This window comes from Phocoena phocoena, chromosome 14 (assembly GCF_963924675.1).
Source record: "Phocoena phocoena chromosome 14, mPhoPho1.1, whole genome shotgun sequence".
In the NCBI taxonomy this organism is placed as follows: domain Eukaryota; kingdom Metazoa; phylum Chordata; class Mammalia; order Artiodactyla; family Phocoenidae; genus Phocoena; species Phocoena phocoena.
The window spans coordinates 17,433,448-17,441,645 of record NC_089232.1 but is presented as its reverse complement, the minus strand read 5'-3'; the positions used below and the strand labels follow the sequence as shown (position 1 = coordinate 17,441,645).

Genomic DNA, 8,198 nt, shown 5'->3' with positions numbered 1-8,198 from the left:
CTACAGACCAACACAAACAGAGATGTTATAGCAATTGTTACCAAATTTTAATGATGACAGGTTCAGTCATGCAAATCTAACTAGTTTAAAAGAGAGAGGAGTTTGACCCAAACTGAGTTTTGGCAGTAGGAATAAATTAAATTTACCAGCCCAGATGGCTAAAGTTTTTACTTAATATTTGTAGAGAGGACATTTAAGATTTTTTTATTAGCCTAATTTACAAATAGTTCCTTTTATCTCCTTCAGATGAGAAATTCTCCATAAAGTTTGCATTTGAAAGAATAGCTCTTAGGTCCCAGAGAAGACAGGGTAGAAGATTTACATCTCAAAGGTACAGAGAAAGTATAAAAATTTTCTCCTAGAAGTTTTGGGGAATATATGCCTGTTATCAGAGGTGTATGGAAAAAATTATTATTTTTGAATTTCCTCTTTTTCTTAAGTGCAGGATAATTCTGTTTCCAGTGTCCCATTATATACAAGACTTTGAGACAAATAGGAGGGGTTTGGGGCTTGGTAAAAATGATAGTTGGGTTTTGAATTGCCTCTGGACCCATATTTCTGGTTTTGCAGAGCTTTGCAAGACAAAGTTCCTTCTAATACCTCAAAGAATTAGGTTGTATCCTGAATATCAAGTGACTGACCTACCTATCCAACTAAACTTTGTTTCTTTATAGTAAGGCAGATTTCCAACTATGATGGAAATCAGAAGATCTCTACATCCTAGTGCTTTAGTGTGACTTTAAAAAGTTTATCAAAGCCTTTAAGGAAGGCTTTCTTTTTTTTTTCTGAGCACACAATTCAACCTTGGATCAATTTACATTCTGGAGGAAAACCTCTACTATTGTTTTTATTAGCCCCTGAACATTGACCTCCAGGTGATCCTTTACCTGTGAAAGCCTGAATGAAATTCCAGTCATCCATTTCCTCTGTGAGGGCTGTTTTGCCCTGGCGGGGTGGGTGGGGGTGGGGTGGGGGGGTGGGCATATGGGTTGCCTGGTAACCACTATAATGTGGATGGGAAGAACACCCCTGTGAGTGTGGTTGTGAATGTCCATTGATCTAACTCTTCGCAAATTTTGGTGTGATCTTCTCAAAGTGGAGACAAAAGGTCTTTGTAATTTCATTTTATTAAAGGAATCCTTTAGGCTAGCTGCCAAACTCTTTTGTGTCCTCCTTTCTATTTGATCTGTCTTTAGGTACCAATAAGGCAATTGTTTAGAATGAGACCTCACTATTTTTTTTCAAATATAGAAGTTTATCTAATTCAAAGAATCCATCATCTTGGTATTGACAAGTGTAGAATCTTATATTAAATCCAATGGTAACTCAAACCAATAAGCCACTTTATGGGTTAACCATGGATGCAAAGGCATCCCAAAAGAAATTCAGCCTTCACAAGATCCAGAAAATCCACCCCCAAAGTCATCCTAAGAAAGCAAAGAACACTGTTGTCACAGGTGGTAAGCACCGTGTAGTGCGCTAGTTTCCCATGAGAACAGGAAACACCTTTAGTTACAGACCTACTAATCTGTGACACTGGGCAGGAATACCGGAATGGGACTTTTTAAGCATTAATGAGACAACAAGGGCCCCTTATGGATTAGGACACTTATAATAAACTCCCCTGAGAGCTGGCACAGTTGCGCAAAGAGAAATCTGCTTCTTGGATCCACAGCCTACTGGGCTGTCTGCCTAGTGGGTGCTGGTACATGCATACTCTATCTGGAGGATACCAGAGATAATATTCTCACTGGTCACAAAGCCAAGCTCCCAACACATAAAACAAGCCAAAAGGAAAACCTCATCACACATATGATTCTCTTCCTTATGATAAATGACACACAAGACAGAGACAAAAGGAAACAATTACCATCTCTAAGAGGAAGAGGATCAATTGAAAACAAGAGTACTCAGAGTTTTAACAAAGTTACTATACCTAAGAAAAAAGTTCACACAAATTTTTTTCCTACTAATCTATATTTGGAAAGGAAGGAGCAAGAAACTTTTACCTACCTCTCTTGACCAGGCGCTACGGAGTGAGATCTGGGAAAGCTAACTGTGCACAATTCTTAGCCTTCACTAGCTTCTGCTAGCTTTTTAGGATCATGTCTGTAGCCTCTAAAATGAGTATGGTGTCTCAGAAAGTCCTAAACTGGTTTCGAAACTGGAGGCAGGGGGCCAATAATTTTCCCTCTACCCCTCTAGGTTCTTGGCTGAGACATCCCTGTAATAAAAAGACAAGTTAAGAGGAGAAAAACAAATAAAATTTTAATAACATGTATCCCTACTTTATACATGAGAGGTACCCAGAAACAGAGAGTAGCTCCTCATACCATGATCTTTTTTTAAAAAGGAGGATGAGAAAAAGTCACTTAAGTTAAAAACCGCCCGCGGGATTCCGCTTCCCGCGGGATTCCGCTTCCCGCGGGATTCCGCTTCCCGCGGGATTCCGCTTCCCGCGGGATTCCGCTTCCCGCGGGATTCCGCTTCCCGCGGGATTCCGCTTCCCGCGGGATTCCGCTTCCCGCGGGATTCCGCTTCCCGCGGGATTCCGCTTCTGGCGTCCTGCAGGATGAAGGTACTGGGATTCTTCTGGCGTCCCGCAGGATGAAGGTACTAAGTCATTTTATGTAAGGGACTTGGGCCTGCCCAGATTTTGGAATTGTGGAGAGGGGCCTGTGAGGGTGGTTCCTGGAGCCAGTCCCTTGGGACTTAAATTTTTAATTAAGTATTTACAGTTGGGGCATCCCTGGTGGCGCAGTGGTTGAGAGTCTGCCTGCCGATGCGGGGAACGCAGGTTTGTGCCCCGGTCCGCGGGGATCTCACGTGCCGCGGAGCGGCTGGGCCTGTAGGCCTTGGTCGCTGAGCCTGCGCGTCCGGAGCCTGTGCTCCGCAACGGGAGAGCCACAGCAGTGAGAGGCCCGCGTACCGCAAAAAAAAAAAAAAAAAAAAAGTATTTACAGTTGAACAAAGGTCTGTTATTTCTTTAACTTTTTTAAAGAAAACACTTAATTTTCCTCAGCCTACTGAGCTTATGGATGCAACACCTGAAATTTTCTACTACAAAACTTAAGGCAAACATGGTGTCAAGAATATCTGTATGTTAAACTGGGTCATAAGAATTGTAGACATTGAACGTTTTTGACTGACAAAAATAGTGCTTTCATGGGACACAACCTACTACGTAGACAGTTCTGAAGCAGTTAAATATGTAGGTGTGTAAAGCTCAGTCTGTTCTGCTATACGTCATTCTCAAAAGACCTTATGAGGAAATTTTAATGGAAATTCAGTTCTGTGCAGAAGAAAGATCCATGCCTTTGGAATCAACAAGTCTTGGGTTTGAATACAAGAGCTACTAAATAGTCATGTGACCTCATTAAAGTTAATCAAATCTCTGAAGTTCAGGTTCCCCCTTCAAATTGGGACAGTGGTATTTTCTTTTTCTTTTTTTTTTTTTTTTGCGGTACGCGGGCCTCTCACTGTTGTGGCCTCTCCCGTTGCGGAGCACAGGCTCCAGACGCGCAGGCTCAGCGGCCATGGCTGACGGGCCCAGCCTCTCTGTGGCATGTGGGATCTTCCTGGACTGGGGCACGAACGCGTGTCCCCTGCATCAGCAGGCGGACTCTCAACCACTGCGCCACCAGGGAAGCCCGGTATTTTCTTATTGGGGTGTAATATGGATTAAATGGAAACATTATGCAAAATCTATAGGTCTTTTACATATTTAAACAAAAACATTGAAGCTTTTCTAAGGCAAACTGGTGTTTCAAGATAGTTTCTGTATGTAAGGTAAATTCCCAAATTATCAAAATAAAGAGAAGGTAGCATTAAGGTACAAGGAGGCATAACCACACTTAGCCTTATAAGTGCCAAGCTATTGTGACAGGAGAGAGGAAAGAATGAGTCTTGATGGAATTAGCTTTTTTCTGAAATAATGAGTTCCCTATCACTGAAAATGGTAAAGAAGCAACCAAAATTTTATCTGCCAAAGATTGGTAAGAAGTATTCTACTTTGGGATGGATGTTGGGATAGATTGCATTTAATATCTAAGATTCTATGATTATATAAAAGCTTAAAAGCTCAGTTCAGAACATCAAGTATTTTCAGTTTTACAAAACTTACTTCAAAGGAAACAAGCAGACTTCTATAAAAGGCTCAAATGATTTCTTAGAAATCAAATTGGTCTTGCACAAGAACTGTTTGATGACTGAAGTATAAATGAATCAGAAACATATGGATTAAATTTATTATGAAATACAATAAGAGGAAAGTAGTGCTTGGCAAAATCTTTTTGGGCCTCTTGAACCAAAAATCTTTGGAAAATCATTCAAGATGTTTTAATGACCTCAAAAAGCAGCTGGATTTACTCTGGCCTGCTATAGTCAATTTGAAGCCTTTAATTTCCTTTTTCTATTGTCTCTGGACAAAGTTCAGTTCAATTTTCTACCAGCTGTTGACTGTCTCTGTTTAGTACAATGGCTTTTTACTGTCGTTGTTTTAAGTATGTTTGCTTGTTTTATACATTTAGGGAAAAAAAGACTAAAAAGTTTCTACTGTTGAATATTTCAAAATACTTGTCATTACTATTTAAATTTTACCCCGAAATGTCTTCCTCTGCCAAACCATTTGACTTAAGGGTGAAATTCATAGGATCTGTTTGGAATAGAGAGTTGATAAAAGTAGAAAGGCCTGCAAACAGATCTCCAGGGGCAGTGCAATATTTGATGCAAATAGCGTTGGCTTGAGTATTTAATAGAGAAAATGGGAATTTAGAAATAAAAATACCACTGGGGAATATCATCATGTTAAAGCAGAAGCTATGTGTCAGTTAAAATTTACCCTGAATAGTAGAATACAGTATAGAAGTTGAAGTTCTTGTAAACTGTCAAATCTTTAATTCATATTTATTTGATTTTACTTAACTTTTGAAAAATTTCATTACCTTAAAAATTCAGAATTTTTTGTACTGGCATAAAATATTAAAAATATTGCTTTGGACTTTCTTTCCAAAATAATACCCAGCTCACTAGCAAATTCTCAAAAATGAAAATTTTGCATAGAAATTTCCCTTCTAGATTGGTACTTTACTCCTTTCTTCCATCCTTCAAACAGCAAACAAACATAAAACTACTGTCCCAAACTCAATAAATCTTGTAAGACCTCTTACCCATCTAATTAGACTCTTGTTGTTTTAAAAAAAAGAATGTTCCACTCATTACCAAACATTAGGGTTTCATTTGTGAAATCCAAAAATATTGCATTGGGGAAGTAATAAAGAATTTCAAAATACTGAATTAACTACACTATATTAGTATGAAGTAGCTCAGTTGACTCAGTGAAAATAAACAATGCAGTTTATGGGTTCAGTTTTAGGTTAGAGTAAAGTGCACATATATACATTTTCTACCAACTTGTGATCTGCTTATTGAATAGTAGTTTTAAGAAAAAAAATAATGCATACTCAATTATATAGCTAAATATATTAATCTGGATACAGATTGTTTTAATACATACTAATGCCGGCCCATGGAAAAAAATAGATTCGTTTGAGATCAGTCAAAATATTCAGCTAGATTGTATATTCTTTAACCCTTCATTAGCTCCTAAAGTAGTTTTTTATAGTCAAGTAAGAGTTCAATAAAGAGTCTGTGGAGGAAGGAAAGGATTTCTTTCCTCTTTGTGATTATTTAATTATTTTCATTAAAATCAGTATCGGGTGGGGGGGTGTGAGGAGTTAGAATCATGGTGGAAATATTCAACTGTCAAGGCAGGTCGCCGTTCAATATTTATTAAGGTCTATTGGAACTCCACCCACCATCCATCTAATCATTTACTCACTCATTAACTAATTATGCACAAAATTACAGGCCAGGCACTGTGATAGGTGCTGTGGACGTTTCAACAAAGAAAATAAAAGCCTTGCTCTCTTGAGCGTACCATGTAGTAGGAGAGAATAGACATGTTAACTATAATAGTGAAGTGCTGTGGTCGACCTATAGAGAAAGCACAGTAGTGGCAGAAAGGGGTGTGCAATTTAAAACTACCAGGAGTAAGAATGGGTGGTCAGGAAAGGCCTCAGAGTGGCAAATCTCAAAAGATGAGTAGCTGTCCCTCAAGTGGATGGTGAAGAAAGGAGCACTGCAGGTGAGGAAGCAACTTGAGCCAAGGCAGGGAGGCAAGATACAGCTTAGTTTGGAAAACTCCATGAACTTCAGCATAGCTGGAACTCAAGTTCATAGTGTCATAAATTTCATCTACATCACAATGATACTGAAAGAGTACGAGTGTGGAGCGTTTTTCTATTTGATCTCAGATGCATTGCGTCTTTCTCTTTCTCTGGTCTTTGCCTTTGGGAAAAATATTTCCAAGATCCCTTGATATTTCGCTTCCCGTATACAGTTGGCCTTTGAATAATGCTGGGATTAGGGGTCCCACCCTCCCCCCAAAAAATAAAAAAAATTTAAAAACCTAGATTTCTAATTTCTTTCTAGACAATATAACTAATATAACATTTTAAAATTAAATATAGATATTTTAATTACTTATGAATATCTTTGTGAATTTATTGTGCTAAGTTGAATTGATCTTTTTTTTTAATCTGTGACTTTGTTTTTAATTCTCAAGCCTTATGATCAGATAATTTACGAATCTGTGCTAATGATAGAGCTCCTCTACCTTAACCCTTCTGAGTTGGCAAAAGCATCATTACCAATCACACATCTACAGTAGTTCTACAGTTGTGTTTCTGAATACCTCTTTAAAAGTCAATCCTGAATTATAACTTAGTCTGACTTTGTAAAGAATTCACAAGCAAGTTTCCCAACCTATCATGTCACAGTGAATTTTAAAAACACCTGATCTTAAAGATCATCTATTAAAAAAAAAAATTAAAAAGATCATCTATAAAATGTGAGAAGTACTAAATATTCTTTATCTGATGCTATACAAAACCACACTAAAATGCCCTTCATTAAGTAAAACACAATATTTTAGATGGAGAATTTTAATTAAATTGGCATATTTAAGAGCAAAAAGATAAAGTGGACATTGTCAGTGTATCTTCAGCCCTTGCCTTAACAGGTGAATGAACACAACTTGAAACACAGGTGAATCTTGCTGGTCTGTGAGACAGTGAAGGGAGCTTCCCAATATTTAAATATATTAATATAACCAGTTATAGAAATATAAATATAAAACCAATCTCCTATAGGGTTTGAGAAGGCATTTACCATATCCCTGAAAAGTTTAACATTCCTTATTCAAGTTTAATCATCTCTTTAGAAGGGGAAAAGAGTGACAGTTCTTGCTGAACCAGAATTACTATCAAAATTCCAAAAGCTGACCATATTCATTTAGCCACAAGCCAATCTTATTTAAATCAGGACAGAAATATTACATCAGCTATTCATGATCTGAATTCTAGTGTATGAGATCAATTTAAATATGGTACACATAAAAAGTCATGAGACATTTGTTTCATAATAAATAAGGCAGTGGCCAACCATTACTCATTAGTAGCTTTTTTGAGATAAGCTATCAAGTCTGCCCTTTCTCCCTTCTCCTTAATGCCAGCAAAGATCATTTTTGTTCCAGGGATGTACTTCTTGGGATTCTCCAAATACTCCATCAGCGTCTCCTCTCCCCAGGTGATGCCTTTGTTCTTGTTGGCATCTGTGTAAGAGAATCCGACTGCCTGACCTGTCTTTCACCCAAACAGACCATGGAGATTTGGCCCAGCCTTGTGCTTTCATCCTTTTTCCACAGTATGGCACTGGGCACACTTCTGAACAAAAATCTTCTTGCCCTTCTCAACATCACCCATTTTTAAATCGTTCTTTCTCCGTGTACGACCTAAGCCGTTCCCGCTCGCAAGCCAAACGTCCCGCTCTCTAATCCCAAGGACACGCCGGTCTGCACCTATGTACGGGTGAAAATGCCGGAATGATCTTCTTAAATAAATCGTTCTAACATACACCTAAAATTTACGGTGTTATAGCTCTACACTAAAAAAAAAAATTAGAAGTCAATTTTTTCTTTATAATTTGAAGCATAAAAATAATTTAAAGTTTAATAAATCACATACATTTGTATTTATTACTTAGCTTTGGTAGTTTGATTTTAACATATTGTCAATATTTGCTTCAAATTTTTTAAGGAAAAAAATGACTACTCTTGTCTACTTTTGGAAATACATCTC

General features: G+C 37.8%; 1 pseudogene; it reads right to left on the bottom strand.

Moving 5' to 3' along the window:
* Positions 1 to 7,505: 7,505 nt before the first annotated feature.
* LOC136133905 (cytochrome c-like) lies at positions 7,506 to 7,823 on the bottom strand (annotated as a pseudogene).
* Positions 7,824 to 8,198: the final 375 nt, after the last annotated feature.